The sequence below is a fragment of the Pristiophorus japonicus genome, chromosome 3 (genome assembly GCF_044704955.1).
Source record: "Pristiophorus japonicus isolate sPriJap1 chromosome 3, sPriJap1.hap1, whole genome shotgun sequence".
Classification (NCBI taxonomy): domain Eukaryota; kingdom Metazoa; phylum Chordata; class Chondrichthyes; family Pristiophoridae; genus Pristiophorus; species Pristiophorus japonicus.
In genome coordinates, this window is record NC_091979.1 from 6,823,259 (window position 1) to 6,844,860 (window position 21,602).

At 49.9% G+C, this 21,602-nt stretch overlaps 1 protein-coding gene across 2 annotated transcripts in view; it reads right to left on the reverse strand.

The window, feature by feature from the left end:
- Nucleotides 1-10,111, reverse strand: part of bcs1l (BC1 (ubiquinol-cytochrome c reductase) synthesis-like) — a 69,402-nt gene extending 59,291 nt beyond the window's left edge. The window contains exon 1 of one of the 2 annotated variants that reach the window (XM_070874284.1): nucleotides 10,065-10,111. The gene's annotated coding sequence lies outside the window, so the exon portion shown is untranslated. Of the gene's footprint in view, nucleotides 1-10,049 lie in introns of both variants that reach the window. The other variant, XM_070874285.1, reaches the window with a different exon arrangement.
- Nucleotides 10,112-21,602: the final 11,491 nt, after the last annotated feature.

Genomic DNA, 21,602 nt, shown 5'->3' on the forward strand with positions numbered 1-21,602 from the left:
AATGAGTTCATGGCTGAACATTCAACTTCAGTACCCCATTCCTGCTTTCTCGCCATACCCCTTGATCCCCCTAGCAGTAAGGACCTCATCTAACTCCTTTTTGAATATATTTAGTGAATTGGCCTCAACAACTTTCTGTGGTAGAGAATTCCACAGGTTCACCACTCTCTGGGTGAAGAAGTTCCTCCGCATCTCGGTCCTAAATGGCTTACCCCTTATCCTTAGACTGTGACCCCTGGTTCTGGACTTCCCCAACATTGGGAACATTCTTCCTGCATCTAACCTGTCTAACCCCGTCAGAATTTTATATGTTTCTATGAGGTCCCCTCTCATTCTTCTGAACTCCAGTGAATACAAGCCCAGTTGATCCAGTCTTTCTTGATAGGTCAGTCCCGCCATCCCGGGAATCAGTCTGGTGAACCTTCGCTGCACTCCCTCAATAGCAAGAATGTCCTTCCTCAGGCTAGGAGACCAAAACTGTACACAATACTCCAGGTGTGGCCTCACCAATGCCCTGTACAACTGTAGCAACACCTCCCTGCCCCTGTACTCAAATCCCCTTGCTATGAAGGCCAACATGCCATTTGCTTTCTTAACCGCCTGCTGCACCTGCATGCCAACCTTCAATGACTGATGTACCATGACACCCAGGTCTCTTTGCACCTCCCCTTTTCCTAATCTGTCACCATTCAGATAATAGTCTGTCTCTCTGTTTTTACCACCAAAGTGGATAACCTCACATTTATCCACATTATACTTCATCTGCCATGCATTTGCCCACTCACCTAACCTATCCAAGTCGCTCTGCAGCCTCACAGCATCCTCCTCGCAGCTCACACTGCCACCCAACTTAGTGTCATCCGCAAACTTGGAGATACTACACTCAATCCCCTCATCTAAATCATTAATGTACAGTGTAAACAGCTGGGGCCCCAGCACAGAACCCTGCGGTACCCCACTAGTCACTGCCTGCCATTCTGAAAAGTACCCATTTACTCCTACTCTTTGCTTCCTGTCTGACAACCAGTTCTCAATCCATGTCAGTACACTACCCCCAATCCCATGTGCTCTAACTTTGCACATCAATCTCTTGTGTGGGACCTTGTCGAACGCCTTCTGAAAGTCCAAATATACCACATCAACTGGTTCTCCCTTATCCACTCTACTGGAAACATCCTCAAAAAATTCCAGAAGATTTGTCAAGCATGATTTCCCTTTCACAAATCCATGCTGACTTGGACCTATCATGTCACCTCTTTCCAAATGCACTGCTATGACATCCTTAATAATTGATTCCATCATTTTACCCACTACCGATGTCAGGCTGACCGGTCTATAATTCCCTGTTTTCTCTCTCCCTCCTTTTTTAAAAAGTGGGGTTACATTGGCTACCCTCCACTCCATAGGAACTGATCCAGAGTCAATGGAATGTTGGAAAATGACTGTCAACGCATCCACTATTTCCAAGGCCACCTCCTTAAGTACTCTGGGATGCAGTCCATCAGGCCCTGGAGATTTATCGGCCTTCAATCCCATCAATTTCCCCAACACAATTTCCCGGCTAATAAGGATTTCCCTCAGTTCCTCCTCCTTACTAGACCCCCCGACCCCTTTTATAACCGGAAGGTTGTTCGTGTCCTCCTTCGTGAATACCGAACCAAAGTACTTGTTCAATTGGTCCGCCATTTCTTTGTTCCCCGTTATGACTTCCCCTGATTCTGACTGCAGGGGACCTACGTTTGTCTTTACTAACCTTTTTCTCTTTACATATCTATAGAAACTTTTGCAATCCGTCTTAATGTTCCCTGCAAGCTTCTTCTCATACTCCATTTTCCCTGCCCTAATCAAACCCTTTGTCCTCCTCTGCTGAGTTCTAAATTTCTCCCAGTCCCCAGGTTCGCTGCTATTTCTGGCCAATTTGTATGCCACTTCCTTGGCTTTAATACTATCCCTGATTTCCCTTGATAGCCACGGTTGAGCCACCTTCCCTTTTTTATTTCTATGCCAGACAGGAATGTACAATTGTTGTAGTTCATCCATGCGGTCTCTAAATGTCTGCCATTGCCCATCCACAGTCAACCCCTTAAGTATCATTCGCCAATCCATCTCAGCCAATTCACGCCTCATACCTTCAAAGTTAGCCTTCTTTAAGTTCTGGACCATGGTCTCTGAATTAACTGTTTCATTCTCCATCCTAATGCAGAATTCCACCATATTATGGTCACTCTTCCCCAAGGGGCCTCGCACAACGAGATTGCTAATTAATCCTTTCTCATTACATAACACCCAGTCTAAGATGGCCTCCCCCCTAGTTGGTTCCTCGACATATTGGTCTAAAAAACCATCCCTTATGCACTCCAGAAAATCCTCCTCCACCGTATTGCTTCCAGTTTGGTTAGCCCAATCTATGTGCATATTAAAGTCACCCATTATAACTGCTGCACCTTTATTGCACGCACCCCTAATTTCCTGTTTGATGCCCTCCCCAACATCACTACTACTGTTTGGAGGTCTGTACACAACTCCCACTAACGTTTTTTGCCCTTTGGTGTTCTGCAGCTCTACCCATATAGATTCCACATCATCCAAGCTAATGTCCTTCCTAACTATTGCCTTAATCTCCTCCTTAACCAGCAATGCTACCCCACCTCCTTTTCCTTTTATTCTATCCTTCCTGAATGTTGAATACCCCTGGATGTTGAGTTCCCAGCCCTGCTCATCCTGGAGCCACGTCTCCGTAATCCCAATCACATCATATTTGTTAACATCTATTTGCACAGTTAATTCATCCACCTTATTGCGGATACTCCTTGCATTAAGACACAAAGCCTTTAGGCTTGTTTTTTTAACACCCTCTGTCCTTTTAGAATTTTGCTGTACAATGGCCCTTTTTGTTCTTTGCCTTGGGTTTCTCTGCCCTCCACTTTTCCTCATCTCCTTTCTGTCTTTTGTTTTTGCCTCCTTTTTGTTTCCCTCTATCTCCCTGCATTGGTTCCCATCCCCCTGCCATATTAGTTTAACTCCTCCCCAACAGCACTAGCAAACACTCCCCCTAGGACATTGGTTCCGGTCCTGCCCAGGTGCAGACCGTCCGGATTGTACTGGTCCCACCTCCCCCAGAACCGGTTCCAATGCCCCAGGAATTTGAATCCCTCCCTGCTGCACCATTGCTCAAGCCACGTATTCATCTGAGCTATCCTGCGATTCCTACTCTGACTAGCACGTGGCACTGGTAGCAATCCCGAGATTACTACTTTTGAGGTCCTACTTTTTAATTTAGCTCCTAGCTCCTTAAATTCATTTCGTAGGAACTCATCCCTTTTTTTACCTATGTCATTGGTACCAACGTGCACCACGACAACTGGCTGTTCTCCCTCCCTTTTTAGAATGTCCTCCACCCGCTCCGAGACATCCTTGACCCTTGCACCAGGGAGGCAACATACCATCCTGGAGTCTCGGTTGCGGCCGCAGAAACGCCTATCTATTCCCCTTACAATTGAATCCCCTATCACTATCGCTCTTCCACTCTTTTTCCTGCCCTCCTGTGCAACAGAGCCAGCCACGGTGCCATGAACTTGGCTGCTGCTGCCCTCCCCTGATGAGTCATCCCCCTCAACAGTACTCAAAGCGGTGTATCTGTTTTGCAGGGGGATGACCACAGGGGACCCCTGCACTACCTTCCTTGCACTACTCTTCCTGCTGGTCTTCCATTCCCTCGCTGGCTGTGGACCCTTCTCCTGCAGTAAGACCAACTCGCTACACGTGATACTCACGTCATTCTCAGCATCGTGGATGCTCCAGAGTGAATCCACCTTCAGCTCCAACTCCGCAACGCGGACCGTCAGTAGCCGGAGGTGGACACACTTCCCGCACATGTAGTCGTCAGGGACACTGGTGTTGTCCCCGTGTTCCCACATGGTACAGGAGGAGCATATCACGTGACCGAGCTGTCCTGCCATGACTTAACCCTTAGATACACTTAAATTGCCGACAACAATGTTAAAAGTTACTGACTAATAAAGAAAAAGAAAAACTACTCACCAATCAGCAGCCAATCACTTACCACGTTGGCTGTGACGTCACCTTTTGATTTCCTTCTACTTCTTTTTTGCCTTCTCTCCCAGCTGGAGCTGCACCGCTACGCCTCTCTGGACTCCCGCCTCTCTCGACGCTCCCCGGACTGCTGAGCCTTTTACAGGCCGCTGCCTCTCTGGACTCCCGCCTCTCTCGACGCTCCCCGGACTGCTGAGCCTTTTACAGGCCGCTGCCTCTCTGGACTCCCGCCTCTCTCGACGCTCCCCGGACTGCTGAGCCTTTTACAGGCCGCTGCCTCTCTGGACTCCCGCCTCTCTCGACGCTCCCCGGACTGCTGAGCCTTTTATAGGCCGCTGCCTCTCTGGACTCCCGCCTCTCTCGACGCTCCCCGGACTGCTGAGCCTTTTATAGGCCGCTGCCTCTCTGGACTCCCGCCTCTCTCGACGCTCCCCGGACTGCTGAGCCTTTTACAGGCCGCTGCCTCTCTGGACTCCCGCCTCTCTCAATATAGATTGTAAATAGTTGGGGTCCCAGCACTGATCCCTGCGGCACCCCACTAGTTACTGGTTGCCAACCCGAGAATGAACCATTTATCCCGACTCTATCTTCTGTTAGTTAGCCAATCCTCTATCCATGCAACCCCGTGAACTTTTATCTTGTGCAGTAACCTTTTGTGTGGCACCTTGTCAAATGCGTTCTGGAAGTCCAAATACACCACATCCACTGGTTCCCCTTTATCCACTCTGTCCATTACAACCTCAAAGAATTCCAGCAAATTTGTCCCCTCCATAAATCCATGCTGACTCTGCCTGACTGAATATTGCTTTTCCAAATGTCCTGCTACTGCTTCTTTAATAATGGACTCTAACATTTTTCCAATGACAGATGTTAGGCTAACTGGTCTATAGTTTCCTGCTTTTTGTCTGTCTCATTTTTTTTAAAATAGGGGCATTACGTTTGCAGTTTTCCAATCTGCTGGGACCTCCCCAGAATCCAGGGAATTTTGGTAAATTACAACCGTCAACACATTTGACATAGTCAGCACAGAGCAAGACTTAGCCCAATGCTTAAGAACCTTACTAAGGAAAACCGGTCTGACCTCTCAGTTGTCAGAAACTGAGGGCGACATCGCCAGACAAATGCTGCAAGTTGAGAAGATACTCGAGCTCCATGCCCATACCATCAATAAGATTAGTGCCTTAGCCAAAAAACGTATAAAGAACTCATATGTGCAATGTACGGCACATATCCGATACAGTGTAAACCAGGTGAAACAGGGAAAAATACCCAATTGGACAAGTAATGAGCAGTTGTCCAAATGGACTAAGGACGGTACTACCCTCTGCGATGTTCGCAAGACAACACAAGTGTTCTTGTCCCAAAGTAATTGTATTACCAGAGAAGTGAAATTAATAGGTATGGTACTAGCTATCCATCCCACAGATAGAGGGAGCGGAGGCTGAACCTCTGTGGGCAGTACAGAATATGGGCGATATATAATGTCCATCCCGGGTTTTATTCCACCCTATGCAATGAAACTAAGTGGCCCATTCCAAGGGGTGCACATCGACGGCTGCACGCAACATTTGGATATGATAGGGTGCGCACACTCCATAGAAGGAGGGCAACGTACGGTACGCGGGTTCACTTAGGCGGTTAATCGTACGTTGGAAATCAGCCCCCTTAGTCAGGGAGGGACTGAGGTGACAGCCCGGGATGATGGGACATACTGCATATCCAGCAAGGAAAGTGAGTACAAGCATGGTAATGTCGTATGTGCGATCCCACAACCTCATTTCCGTTTTACGCCAAAAGCTGTGGTCAAACTAAGCCATCAATACCTATTCCCACAAAGAGAGGAACGCATCGAGAACATCACTTTAAACAACCTGAGATGGGCTGATGAAATGGAACAACATGAGATCATCATGGGCAGTCCCTCGGAATCGAGGATGACTTGCTTCCACTTTTAAAGTGAGTCCTCCGGTGGCTGAACAGTCCAATACGAGAGCCACAGTCCCTGTCACAGGTGGGACAGACAGTGGTTGAGGGAAGGGGAGGGTGGGACTGGTTTGCCGCACGCTCCTTCCGCTGCCTGCGCTTGGTTTCTGCACGCTCTCGGCGACGAGACTCGAGGTGCTCATTAATGTATATTGTAAATAGCTGGGGTCCCAGCACTGAGCCCTGCGGCACTCCACTCGTCACTGCCTACCATTCTGAAAAGGACCCGTTAATCCCGACTCTCTGCTTCCTGTCTGCCAACCAGTTCTCTATCCACGTCAGTACATTACCCCCAATACCATGTGCTTTAATTTTGCACACCAATCTCTTGTGTGGGACCTTGTCAAAAGCCTTTTGAAAGTTGAAATAGACCACATCCACTGGTTCTCACTTGTCCACTCTACCAGTTACATCCTTAACAAATTCCAGAAGATTTGTCAAGCATGATTTCCCTTTCATAAATCCATGCTGACTTGGACAGATCCTGTCACTGCTTTCCAAATGCGCTGCTATTTCATCTTTAATAATTGATTCCAACATTTTCCCTGAGAATGTGTAAAAGGGTTGCGAAAGTGGTAGATGACTAGAGAAGGTGGCAAAAGGATGGAGATAGGGAATCATTGGAAAATAGCTAAAGAAATGTCAAGATACAGACAACTGCAGAATCAACAGAAAAAAAAGGTTACCAAGAGTTGAGGTTGAGGTTAGACACGGGTCATGAGAAAGCCCAAGGCAGCACAAAGAAAGAAAGCAATCCTAGATAGGAAGGAAAAAGTAATAGCTTCTACTGATAAGGAGGAAGAGAAACTAATTGGGTTCTTTACTGATAAGGGAAGACAGTGTAGCAAAGCTATAACTAACCTGACCCTGACACCAGCCCTAATTGGGAGACTTTCTTGCCTGCCATTGGACATACTCGGGGGGGAGGCAGAAAGGGATTGGATAGACCAAGTGCTAATCAAATGTGTTCTGTTTTGAAAATGTATATCTACTGTGCTTTTCACGCTGAAAAGGGACTTGTCCAGGGGAAGGTAAACAGGCTCTGATTGAGAGTGTCCCTTTGTCTTGACAAGTCCCGGCCGGAGAATCTTCAATAAAGGTCTTTTACAGAAAAGGCAAGAGGTGTTCGTGTGTCAGTGTATTCGCTGAAACAGATTGAGGGAAAAAGAATCCGTATCAACATCCTCACTACTGATGTCAGGCTAACCTGTTTTCTCTCTCCCTCCTTTCTTAAAAAGTGGTGTTACATTAGCTACCCTCCAGTCCATAGGAACTGATCCAGAGTCGATAGACTGTTGAACAATGATCACCAATGCATCCACTATTTCTAGGGCCACTTCCTTAAGCACTCTGGGATGCAGACTATCAGGCCCCGGGGATTTATCGGCCTTCAATCCCATCAATTTCCCTAACACAATTTCCCGCCTAATAAGGATATCCTTCAGTTCCTCCTTCTCACTAGACCCTCGGTCCCCTAGTACTTCCGGAAGGTTATTTGTGTCTTCCAAAATATTTGTTCAACTGGTCTGCCATTTCTTTGCTCCCCAGTATAAATTCACCTGAATCTGACTGCAAGGAACCTACGTTTGTCTTCACTAATCTTTTTTTCTTCACATATCTATAGAAGCTTTTGCAGTCAGTTTTTATGTTCCCAGCAAATTTTCCCCCTCCTAATGAAACGCTTTGTCCTCCTCTGCTGAATTCTAAATTTCTCCCAGTCCTCCGGTTTGTTGCTATTTCTGGCCAATTTATATGCCTCTTCCTTGGATTTAACACTGTCCCTAATTTCCCTTGTTAGCCACGGTTGAGCCTCCTTCCCCGTTTTACTTTTACTCCAGACAGGGATGTACAATTGTTGAAGTTCATCCATGTGACCTTTAAATATTTACCATTGCCTATCCACCATCAATCCTCTAAGTATCATTTGCCAGTCTATTCTAGCCAATTCACATCTCTTACCATCGAAGTTACCTTTCCTTAAGTTCAGGACTCTAGTCTCTGAATTAACTGTGTCACTCTCCATCTTAATAAGGAATTCTACCATATTATGGTCACTCTTCCCCAAGGGGCCTCGCACAACAAGATTGCTAATTAGTCCCTCCTCATTACACATCACCCAGTCTCGGATGACCAGCCCTCTAGTTGGTTCCTCGAAATATTGGTCCAGAAAACCATCCCTAATACACTCAAGGAAATCCTCCTCCATCGTATTGCTACCAGTTTGGTTAGCCCAATCAATGTGTAGATTAAAGTCGCCCATGATAACTGCTGTACATTTGTTGCACGCATCCCTAATTTCTTGTTTGATGCTGTCCCCAACCTCACTACTACTGTTTGGTGGTCTGTACACAACTCCCACTAGCGTTTCCTGCCCTTTGGTATTCCGCAGCTCCACCCATACAGATTCCACATCATCCAAGCTAATGTCCTTCCTTACTATTGTGTTAATTTCCTCTTTAACCAGCAACGTTACCCCACCTCCTTTTCCTTTCTGTCTGTCCTTCCTAAATGTTGAGTTCCCAGCCTTGGTCACCCTGGAGTCATGTCTCCGTGATGCCAATGATATCATACTCATTAATTGCTGCCTGTACAGTTAATTCGTCCACCTTATTACGAAAACTCCTCGCATTGAGGAGTGTTCGTAATAAGGGCTGGGTAGCCAAGTACCAAAAGGGGGGAACTGAAGTGGGGCTTTCGAGCTCTGCTATAATTAAAGGGTTAAGAATGGGTCTCGCGACTAAAAAGAGCTAAATAGGCTTTTGTAGTGATCAGCGTTCAAAGTTGCTTAACGGGCAGAAGAGATAATGCTAAGAATGACATGTCAATGATGAACTGTGTAACTTGAGGACAATTACAAATAGCCAAACTGTTGAACCACAGGAGGCCCAGAGAGGCAGTGAAACAGAGCACGTGGTCAGAAGTAACATGTTAGAGAAACTCCATCTGGTCTGAGACATAGGCCAATGATTGTGTAACGCGAAAGGGAATTAGTCAATCAGCAACTGTGCACGCGGGCTTTGGGCTAATGAAACGGCAGAGGGGGGACCATGCACGAGGCTGACGTGCATCATTACGTGTATAAAAGGTTGCTTGGAACTTTGTATCATCGGAGAAGCCTGGCTACAGACATAAAGCAGGCGGTCTCCCCGCCGGTGCAAATATACACTACTTGAATCTTCGAACCCAGACCTGGTGTTTATTTTAAATACTCCACTACACACACTCACTGATTTACACGCCCCGGGGGATTTACACACCCGGTTACACACACTGGGAGATTTACACACCCGATTACACACACTGGGAGATTTACACACCCAGTTACACCCACTCACTGATTTACACACCCAGTTCCACACACTGGGAGATTTACACACCCAGTTACACCCACTCACTGATTTACACACCCAGTTCCACACACTGGGAGATTTACACACCCGGTTACACACACTCACTGATTTACACACCCGGTTACACACACTGGGAGATTTACACACCCGGTTACACACACTGGGAGATTTACACACCCAGCTACACACACTGGGAGATTTACACACCCGGTTACACACACTGGGAGATTTACACACCCAGCTACACACACTCACTGATTTACACACCCGGTTACACACACTGGGAGATTTACACACCCGGTTACACACACTGGGAGATTTACACACCCAGTTACACACACTGGGAGATTTACACACCCAGTTACACACACTGGGAGATTTACACACCCAGTTACACACACTGGGAGATTTACACACCCAGTTACACACACTGGGAGATTTACACACCCGGTTACACACACTGGGAGATTTACACACCCAGTTACACCCACTCACTGATTTACACACCCAGTTCCACACACTGGGGGATTTACACACCCGGTTACACACACACTGGGAGATTTACACACCCAGCTACACACACTGGGAGATTTACACACCCGGTTACACACACTGGGAGATTTACACACCCGGTTACACACACTGGGAGATTTACACACTCACTTTGCTCACACTCACCGGGTTTAGCCACCACTTCCGGTCCCGCGCTGCAGGTGTCCCCCCCCGTCCCCCGTCCCCCACTTCCGGCGAACCGCGGCCGCGGAGAAAGGTTCCGCCCCGTGGGCCGGGCCCGGGGGACCCCGCTGCCCCACATTTCCCCCAAACCCGGCACCCAACACCCGCCTCCCGCCCCTCACACTGCTCCCTGCCGCCAATGGAGCCCTTTGTACAGTGTGGCCGCTGTTGTAATGTGGGGGAACCCGGCTGCTCCAATTTGTGCACAGCAAGATCCCACACACAGCAATGTCAGAATGACCCGGATCATCTGACTGAGGGATAAAATATTGGCCCCAGGACACCGCGGAGAACTCCACCCGCTCTTTGTCGGAATAGAGCCGTGGGATCTTATACATCCACCGCAGACGGGGCCTCGGTTTAACGCCTCATCGCGAAATACGGCCCCTCCGACAGTGCGGTGCTCCCTCAGTACTGCCCCTCCGACAGTGCACCGCTCCCTCAGTACTGCCCCTCCGACAGTGCGGCACTCCCTCAGTACTGCCCCTCCGACAGTGCGGTGCTCCCTCAGTACCGCCCCTCCGACAGTGCGGCGCTCCCTCAGTACTGCCCCTCCGACAGTGCGGCACTCCCTCAGTACTGCCCCTCCGACAGTGCGGCACTCCCTCAGTACTGCCCCTCCGACAGTGCGGTGCTCCCTCAGTACTGCCCCTCCGACAGTGCGGAGCTCCCTCAGCACTGCCCCTCCGACAGTGCGGTGCTCCCTCCGTACTGCCCCTCCGACAGTGCGGGGCTCCCTCAGTACCGCCCCTCCGACAGTGCGGAGCTCCCTCAGCACTGCCCCTCCGACAGTGCGGTGCTCCCTCAGTACTGCCCCTCCGACAGAGCGGAGCTCCCTCAGCACTGCCCCTCCGACAGTGCAGCACTCCCTCAGTACTGCCCCTCCGACAGTGCGGCACTCCCTCAGCACTGCCCCTCCGACAGTGCGGCGCTCCCTCAGTACTGCCCCTCCGACAGTGCGGCGCTCCCTCAGCACTGCCCCTCCGACAGTGCGGGGCTCCCTCAGTACTGCCCCTCCGACAGTGCGGCGCTCCCTCAGTACTGCCCTTCCGACAGTGCAGCACTCCCTCAGTACTGCACTGGGAGTGTCGGCCTGCAACATGGGCTTAAGTCTCTGGGCTTGAATTATAGAATGATACAGGACAGAAAGAGGCCATTCGGCTCCGCCTCTGCCTCTGCGAAAGGGATATCCAGTTAATCCCACTCCCCCCGCTCTTTCCCCACAGCCCTGAAAATTCCGTACTGACTAGTGCACTTTCTTTGACAGACAGGCGACAAACCCCTCCCCCCCCCATCAATCTCCCTAAGCCCCCTCCCCCTCCCCTTCCTGGCCGAACCATTCCATCCACGTGATGCCAGAAACAGGACCTGAGGCTCTGACTCTCTTTCCCCCCGGTCTGGGCCCGATGGAGGTGGGCTACTGCTCCTCCGCGAGCCAGCTTCTCCGGCCAACCAGGCCCTGAGCCTCCTGTGATTTGGTCGGAAGAATGAGGAGAGGAACTGTTCCTGCATCGGCATCAAGCACCAATCCTGCTCCAACTCCAGGCTCGGTCTCCCCCTCTTAGTTCTGGGAAGTTTCGGTACATATTTGTACTGACCCGGGTTTCACCCGCTGGTGTGGACTGGGATGGCAGAGGCCGGCCGGCCAATGGCCTTAACCAGCCTGTTCCACTCTCCACCATCGGGGCAGCAACCAGAGAGTCTCCTCTTGAGATTTTCTTGTTTAGTCCCAAGGTGGACCCCTTGCCCCTGGACCGAGACCTCGCTCTGTCAAGCCCCGTGTGGTGGCTGGTGTGCAACGGTCACCCCACGTTAAAACAATCCACCCACAGGCATCTTCCACCCTTCAGGATGTACTTCGGGATCTGGAATATTAGGTCCTTCATTGGAACACCTGTGAACCCATCCCTTTTTGGCGTGGAAGCAAGTTATCCTCGATACGAGGGACTGCCTAGGATGATGACTGGTTGGCGATCATCTCACAGACTGGGCTTTACCCGGTGCAGTGCGGTTCACCCCGAGCAGCGCCGGACTGAGCCTGGAGTTGGAGCAGGGTTGGTGCCTGACGCTGATGCAGGGACATGAGGGCTAGATGGGTCTGGGGGGGGTGTGTGGTGGCGTGTTGGTTATTGGCCAACAAATTAAAAGATGTGGAGTCAGCACTGACAAATGGATGGGACACAGGGGGACGGCGTGAGGAGAATTTCAGTCGCACTGCTCTCCTTTTGTGCTCTCTCTGCTGGCATTGATTTAATTTCTGTCACGATCAGCTCTCCAGTGAGTCTTTGTGGTTTTGTTACACCTCCCCCACAAGGCTGGGGCTCATGTCTGGAGGGTCGAACTCAAAATCGGCCTTCGTGTTCATCAGCCCATCGCTAATCGCTTCCAATGGCGGGATGCCTCCAGGAATCTTCCTCGGGCTGAACCGACAGGGAAGGTCTATGGTGAGACCCTCATCTCTGTTCCCAGGGCCTCACTCTCAACTTTCCCTCTCAGTTCAGGCCGAGGAAGACACCTGGAGGCATCCCACCTTCGGAAGCCAAGCTGGGAGCCTGAGTCGGACCAGCACCTCCAGTCGTTTGGGCTTTTTCATGTATTTAACACAAGGGTGAGGAGTCTGAAACTGTGGGTTCCAGAAGTCCCTTCACTTGGGGGTTGAGTCTTTACTTGGGGTTTGCTTAAGGAGGTGACCCTAGAAATAGTGGATGCATTGGTGATCATTTTCCAACAGTCTATCGACTCTGGATCAGTTCCTATGGACTGGAGGGTAGCTAATGTAACACCACTTTTTAAAAAAGGAGGGAGAGAGAAAACAGGTAATTATAGACCGGTTAGCCTGACATCAGTAGTGGGGTAAATGTTGGAATCAATTATTAAAGATGTAATAGCAGCACATTTGGAAAACAGTGACAGGATCGGTCCAAATCAGCATGGATTTATGAAAGGGAAATCATGCTTGACAAATCTTCTCGAATTTTTTGAGGATGTAACTGGTAGAGTGGACAAAGGAAAACCAGTGGATTTGGACTTTCAAAAGGCCTTTCACAAGGTCCCATACAAGAGATTGGTGTGCAAAATTAAAGCACATGGTATTGGGGATAATGTACTGATATGGATAGAGAACTGGTTGGCAGACAGGAAGCAGAGTCGGGATAAACGAGTCCTTTTCAGAATGGCAGGCAGTGACTAGTGGGGTGCCGCAGGGTTCAGTGCTGGGACCCCAGCTATTTACAATATACATCAATGATTTAGATGAAGGAATTGAGTGTAATATCTCCAAGTTTGCAGATGACACTAAGCTGGGTGGTGGTGTGAGCTGTGAGGAGGATGCTAAGAGGCTGCAGGGTGACTTGGACAGGTTAGGTGAGTGGGCAAATGCATGGCAGATGCAGTATAATGTGGATAAATGTGAGGTTATCCACTTTCGTGACAAAAACACGAAGGCAGAATATTATCTGAATGGCGGCAGATTAGGAAAAGGGGAGGTGCAATGAGACCTGGGTGTCATGGTTCATCAGTCATTGAAGGTTGGCATGCAGGTACAGCAGACGGTGAAGAAGGCAAATGGCATGTTGGCCTTCATAGCGAGAGGATTTGAGTATAGGAGCAGGGAGGTCTTACTGCAGTTGTACAGGGCCTTGGTGAGGCCTCACCTGGAATATTGTGTTCAGTTTTGTTCTCCTAATCTGAGGAAGAATGTTTTTGCTATTGAGGGAGTGCAGCGAAGGTTCACCAGACTGATTCCAGGGATGGCTGGACTGACATATGAGGAGAGACTGGATCAACTGGGTCTTTATACACTGGAGTTTGGAAGGATGAGAGGGGATCTCATAGAAACATATAAATTCTGACAGGACTGGACAGGTTAGATGCAGGAAGAATGTTCCTAATGTTGGGGAAGTGCAGAACCAGGGGACATAGTCTAAGGATCAGGGGTATGCCATTTAGGACTGAGATGAGGAGAAACTTCTTCACTCAGAGAGTTGTTAACCTGTGGAATTCCCTGCCGCAGAGAGTTGTTGATGCCAGTTTATTGGATATATTCAAGAGGGAGTTAGATATGGCCCTTATGGCTAAAGGGATCAAGGGGTATGGAGAGAAAGCAGGAAAGGGGTACTAAGGGAATGATCAGCCATGATCTTATTGAATGGTGGTGCAGGCTCGAAGGGCCGAATGGCCTACTCCTGCACCTATTTTCTAAAGGCAGGATGCCTCCAGGAAGCTTCCTCGGGCTGAACCGACAGGGAAGGTCGATATTGAGGCCCTCATCTCTGTTCCCAGGGCCTCACTCTCAACTTTCCCTCTCAGTTCAGGCCGAGAAAGACACCCGGAGGCATCCCACCTTCGGAAGCCAAGCTAGGAGCCTGAGTCAGACCAGCACCTCCAGTCGTTTGGGCTTTTTCATGTATTTAACACAAGGGTGATGAGTCTGAAACTGTGGGTTCCAGAAGTCCCTTCACTTGGGGGGTAGAGTCATTACTTGGGGTTTGCTAAGATCTTAGGCTGTTGCTGTATCTGTCCGACCAATTTCCACATGAGCTCTCCAGTTAAGGCCAAGGTAGACAGTATCCATAGTATCTCCCCGACCCTGCTTTCACACCTTGCAGTTTACTGTTATCTGGTGAACCTCAGTCGAGAAGGTATCAGAAGGAAGTTTACTGCCCAGTGAAACTAGTCCTGGCCCGCCCACATTTGGGGTCGGCGGACCTTTCTGTCGGGTTTGGCGCATGTCCCGAATTCCCCACCATCACTGGGGCCGGCTTTACTGACCAGCAGCCTAATGCCTCGCAGGTGAGTTGAGGGAGCAATCCCTGTCAGAGTGAGGACCACCATCAGAGAGCATCTACTGCAGCAACAAGCTGTGTGTGTGCCCTCAGTGTAGGAGCAAGGTCTATCATCCAGTGGGTCTTGCATCGCCAATGGGCTTGGCCATGCAACATGAGGCTCCATGACCCAAGGAGGTGCTGCAGCAGAACCTTCATCATTCCCAGAAATGATGGAACGAATCCCAAAACCGCTCACCCTCCAGCAGCAGGTTTGTAAAATGCCAGTGCGTGAACCACAACCGTTGGCGGAGCGGAGCGAGCTCTGCCCACACCAGGGGCTGGTCCGAGCATGGCTCCGGGCATGAGGGTGTCACCAGAATGAGGGAGACGTACGCTCGGGAAACGTAAAGGCCATTGTTTCTGGACCTTCCTCCTGTCGGTGATCTAGCCCACCCCATCGATAGGCCCCTGCCACTCACCACTGCCAGTCTGCTCACTGCCACCAATCCACTCACCGCCAATTTTTTGGAGCAACTGGTGTAGAACGGAGTATCTTAGAAATTCAAATACTCGGCATTTAGTTTGCTCCAGTTCTAGTCAGTTAGAACAGTTTCACTTTGGAACAGAATTTTTTTTCAAAAGGGGGCGTGTCCGGCCACTTACACCTGTTTTCAAAGTTTCGTCAGTGAAAACTTACTCCAAACTAACTTAGAATGGAGTAAGTGAAGATTTTTGTACGCTCGAAAAAACCTTGTCTACACTTTAGAAAATCAGGCGTAGGGGATGGGCGGGGGGGGGGTTTAAAGGGAAGTTTACAAACATTAAACACTTCAGTTTTACAAATAAAGAGCCATCATCAATAATAAATGATAAAAACATCAATAAATCAACCAATAAATCAATCAAAAAAAATTAATAAGAAATAATTTTTTTTTAAATCAATAAATAAAACATTTTCTATTTACCGACTGCAGCACCGGGAGCCCTCCAACAGCGTGCTGGGATGCCCCCCTCCCCCAGTGTGTCTCTGTCAGTGTCTCTATCTCTCTCTGTCTGTGTGTCTGTGTTTCTGACAGTGAGGGGAGGGGGAGGAGGGGGGTAAAGGGAGAGGGGGGGCGGGGGGAGGGGACGGAGGGAGGCAGAGGGGGAGAAGGGGGAGGGGGGAAAGAAGGGGGGAGGAGAAGGGGAAGGGGGGAGTAGAAGGGGAAGGGGGGAGTAGAAGGAGAAGGGGGGAGGAGAAGGAGAAAAGGGGGGAGAGGAGAAGGGGAAAGAGAAGGGGGGAGAGAAGGGGGGAGAAGGGAAAGGAGAAGGGGGAAGGAAAGGAGAAGGGGGAGGGAGGCTGAACGGGCCGGGCCTGGCCGGGCCCAAGACTTCGGGCAGGGCCCGTCCCCAGCACCAGATTTACAGGTAGGTGGCGTTGTGTCGGGGTCAGGAGCGCGGGTCGGGTCGGGTAGGGGGGGGGGCGGAGGGAGGTTGGGTCAGGTCGGGTCCGGTCCGGGGGCGGGGTCCGGTCCGGGGGCAGGGGGGGGAGCGGGAATGGAGTCGGGTCGGGTCCAGTCGGGAGGAAGCAGGAGCTGGCCGTGGGAGGAGACTTATTCACGCAGCCCCAGTGAGGCCATTGGGCCAGGGCTAGGGTCTGCGTGCTTTGGGCCCCTCCCACACAGTTTTGGGCGCCTGGAGCTACTGCACATGCGCATCCACTGTAGCGCGCATGTGCAGAGGTCCGGCACTGTTTTCAGCGCAGGGACCTGGCTCCGCCCCCTACAGCTCGTGCTGCGCTGCGCCGAGGGCCAGAGGACCTGCAGGGAGCCGGAGAATCTGTAAGTTTTTTTTAGGCGCACTTTGTGGCGCGAGAAACGGGTGTCCAAGTCGGGGCTGTGCCGTTCTAGGCGCGGCCCAAAACTTGGGCCCATAAAGAGTAGACAAGGGTAATGCAGTAGATGTCATTTATCTAGATTTTCAAAAAGCCTTCCGTAAGGTACCACAAAATAGGACGGTCACCAATCTGCTCGAGGGCCTCAGGCAGTCAGGGTGGAGGCTGGGCAGTAGATTCTGTTGCTCAGGGTTACCTGATCTCCAGGACACTACAGACAATTGCAGCAAGTGGTGGTTCTGGTTAACCCTTTACTCGCCTCACAAACCGTGCCTCTCATACACCCTGGTGTTGAATATTGCCGGTCTGACCACAGGCACCCACAGGAGCCATTTCAAGATTAAAGACAAGCCTACGTTTTTTGTTAGGGAATCTGTGTTTTCATTCCAACATGCTCCACACACAGACACTGACCAACCGTTGCTCAGGGTGAGAAGGGCGGGCCCTGCATGGGAACAGACTCTCCGGCTCCCAGGACAAATTGATCAAAGTCAGTGTTATTCACCGGCCCCAGATCCAAACAGTAAACTGAATCAGCACGATCTCGATTTGAATCTTGCCAGCTTCTGATTGGTGGCCTGGCTGTTGAGATGGAATGCCCATCAGATTAGGGTATACCAGCAGTGTGACATTCATGGGTAATGATCATAAGATCATAAGAAATAGGAGCAGGAGTAGGCCACCTGGCCCCTCGAGCCTGCTCTGCCATTCAGTAAGATCATGGCTGATCCGATCATGGACTCAGCTCCACTTCCCATAACCCTTTACTCCCTTATCGCTCAAAAATCTGTCTATCACTGCCTTAAATTTATTCAATGACCCAGCCTCCACAGCTCTCTGGGGCAGAGAATTCCACAGATTTACAACCCTCTGAGAGAAGAAATTCCTCCTCATCTCAGTTCTAAATGGGCGACCCCTTATTCTGAGACTATGCCCCGTAGTTTCAGTTTCCCCCATCAGTGGAAATATTCTCTCTGCATCCACCTTGTCAAGCCCCCTCATTATTATTGTGTTCCAAACACAGATGAGACTGCACACAGGAAGGTTAAAGTAACAGTGACCTCAGTCTTTAATAAGACACTCCAGAGTGAGGAACAGGCCTTAGGGGCCGGCTTATATACAGTGCTCCCAAGGGATGCTGGGCTCCCTTGGGACTTCAGGGGATGAGCTCCCTGGTGGCGGAACATGGGAGTGCATGCTTTACAGATACACAACATCACTCCCCCCCAAAATCAAAGTGAAAACTATTTACAAGGTGAGGCGGTCGGGAGCCTTTCTTTCCCTGGTGGACCGCCTCGGTACAAATGTCTGTTCTGGTGTGTTGGCTGTGCCCTCGCTGGGCTGGCGTGTTGTGGGCCCTGCAGGGCTGCTGGGTGAGCCTGGCCTTGCTGGGCTGTTGGGCGTGATGGGTTCGATTTCCTGGTCCAGCGTGGTGTCGTTGATCCTTTGGGTGTGTGTTGTGGGCTCGAAAAAGGTGGTGTCTGCTGTGGGTTGTTCAGGGCAGTCTGTGAACCGCAGCCTCGTTTGGTCCAGGTGCTTTCTGCAAATTTGTCCATTGTCTAGTTTGACTACAAACACCCTACTCCCTTCTTTAGCTATCACCGTGCCCGCGATCCACTTGGGACCATGTCCATAGTTTAGCACATACACAGGGTCATTCAGATCAATTTCCCGTGACAGAGTGACGCGACCATCGTTTACATTTTGTTGCTGCCGCCTGCTCTCTACCTGATCATGCAGGTTGGGGTGAACCAGCGAGAGTCTGGTTTTAAGTGTCCTTTTCATGAGTAGCTCAATCGGGGCACCCCTGTGAGGGAGTGGGGTCTCGTGCGGTAGTTGAGCAGTACTCGGGACAGGTGGGTTTGGAGTGAGCCTTCTGTGACACGTTTAAGGCTCTGTTTGATGGTTTGTACTGCCCGCTCTGCCTGCCCATTGGAGGCTGGTTTAAACGGGGCCGAGGTGACATGTTTGATCCCATTGCGGGTCATGAATTCTTTAAATTCGGCACTGGTGAAACATGGCCCGTTGTCACTGACCAGTATGTCAGGCAGGCCGTGGGTGGCAAACATGGCCCTCAGGCTTTCAATGGTGGCGGTGGCGGTGCTTCCCGACATTATTTCACATTCAATCCATTTTGAAAAAGCATCCACCACCACCAGGAACATTTTACCGAGAAACGGGCCCGCATAGTCGACATGGATCCTCGACCATGGTCTGGAGGGCCAGGACCACAAACTTAGTGGTGCCTCTCTGGGCGCGTTGCTCAACTGAGCACACACGCTGCATTGCCGTACACAGGACTCTAAGTCAGAGTCGATACCGGGCCACCACACGTGGGATCTGGCTATCGCTTTCATCATTACTATACCCGGGTGTGTGCTGTGGAGATCCGAGATGAACGTCTCCCTGCCCTTTTTGGGTAGCACTACGCGGTTACCCCACAACAGGCAGTCTGCCTGAATGGACAGCTCGTCCTTTCGCCGCTGGAACGGCTTGATTAGCTCTTGCATTTCAACGGGGATGCTGGCCCAGCTCCCATGCAGTACACAGTTTTTTTTACTAGGGACAGCAGAGGATCTTGGCTGGTCCAAGTCCTTGAGACAATCACTATCACTGGGGGAGTAGTGCTGGACAGGCTAATGGGACTCAAGGTAGACAAGTCCCCTGGTCCTGATGAAATGCATCCCAGGGTATTAAAAGAGATGGCGGAAATTATAGCAGATGCATTCGTTATAATCTACCAAAATTCTCTGGACTCTGGGGAGGTACCAGCGGATTGGAAAGCTGCTAATGTAACGCCTCTGTTTAAAAAAGGGGGCAGGCAAAAGGCAGGTAACTATAGGCCGGTTAGTTTAACATCTGTAGTGGGGAAAATGCTTGAAACTATCATTAAGGAAGAAATAGCGGGACATCTAGATAGGAATAGTGCAATCAAGCAGACGCAACATGGATTCATGAAGGGGAAATCATGTTTAACGAATTTACTGGAATTCTTTGAGGATATAACGAGCATGGTGGATAGAGGTGTACCAATGGATGTGGTGTATTTAGATTTTCAAAAGGCATTCGATAAGGTGCCACACAAAAGGTTACTGCAGAAGATAAAGATACGCGGAGTCAGAGGAAATGTATTAGCATGGATAGAGAATTTGCTGGCGAACAGAAAGCAGAGAGTCGGGATAAATGGGTCCTTTTCGGGTTGGAAATTGGTGGTTAGTGGTGTGCCACAGGGATCGGTGCTGGGACCACAACTGTTTACAATATACATAGATGACCTGGAAGAGGGGACAGAGTGTAGTGTAACAAAATTTTCAGATGACACAAAGATTAGTGGGAAAGCGGGTTGTGTAGAGGACACAGAGAGGCTGCAAAGAGATTTAGATAGGTTAAGCAAATGGGCTAAGGTTTGGCAGATGGAATACAATGTTAGAAAGTGTGAGGTCATCCACCTTGGGAAAAAAAACAGTAAAAAGGAATATTATTTGAATGGGGAGAAATTACAACATGCTGTGGTGCAGAGGGACCTGAGGGTCCTTGTGCATGAAACCCAAAAAGTTAGTTTGCAGGTGCAGCAGGAAATCAGGAAGGCGAATGGAATGTTGACCTTCATTGCGAGAGGGATGGAGTACAAAAGCAGGGAGGTCCTGCTGCAAATGTACAGGGTATTGGTGAGGCCGCACCTGGAGTACTGCGTGCAGTTTTGGTCACCTAACTTAAGGAAGGATATACCAGCTTTGGAGGGGGTACAGAGATGATTCACTAGGCTGATTCCGGAGATGAGGTGGTTACCTTATGATGATAGATTGAGTATACTGGGTCCTTACTCGTTGGAGTTCAGAAGGATGAGGGGTGATCTTATAGAAACATTTAAAATAATGAAAGGGATAGACAAGATAGAGGCAGAGAGGTTGTTTCCACTGGTCGGGGAGACTAGAACTAGGGGGCACAGCCTCAAAATACGGGGGAGCCAATTTAAAACCGAGTTGAGAAGGAATTTCTTCTCCCAGAGGGTTGTGAATCTGTGGAATTTTCTGCCCAAGGAAGCAGTTGAGGCTAGCTCATTGAATGTATTCAAGTCACAGATAGATAGATTTTTAACCAATAAGGGAATTAAGGGTTACGGGGAGCGGGCGGGTAAGTGGAGCTGAGTCCACGGCCAGATCAGCCATGATCTTGTTGAATGGCAGAGCAGGCTCGAGGGGCTAGATGGCCTACTCCTGTTCCTCATTCTTAGGTTCTTACGTTCTAATCTGGCAGGCCGTGACAGGTGATTTATCATTTTCAAACGCTTCCATGACCATCAACAAGTTTGCAGGCTGCGCCATTTCCACCCCCGTGGTGGGCAATGGTAGCTGACTGAGAGCATCCGCACAGTTCTCGGTGCCTGGCCTGTGGCGGATGGTATAGTTATACGCTGATAGCGCGAGTGCCCACCTTTGTATGCGGGCTGAGGCATTAGTATTTATCCCCTTGTTTTCAGCGAACAGGGATGTGAGGGGCTTGTGATCGGTTTCCAGCTCAAATTTGAGGCCAAACACGTACTGATGCATTTTCTTTACCCCTAACACACACACTAATGCCTCTTTCTCAATCATGCTATAGGCCCTCTCGGCCTTAGACAAGCTCCTGGAGGCATAGGCGACAGATTGCAACTTTCCTGCAACATTAGCTTGTTGTAATACACACCCGACTCCGTACGACGATGCATCACATGCTAGCACAAGTCTTTTACACGGGTTATACAATACAAGCAACTTGTTGGAGCATAAAATGTTTCTGGCTTTCTCAAAAGCAATTACTTGGTTTTTTCCCCATACCCAGTTCTCACCTTTACGGAATAAC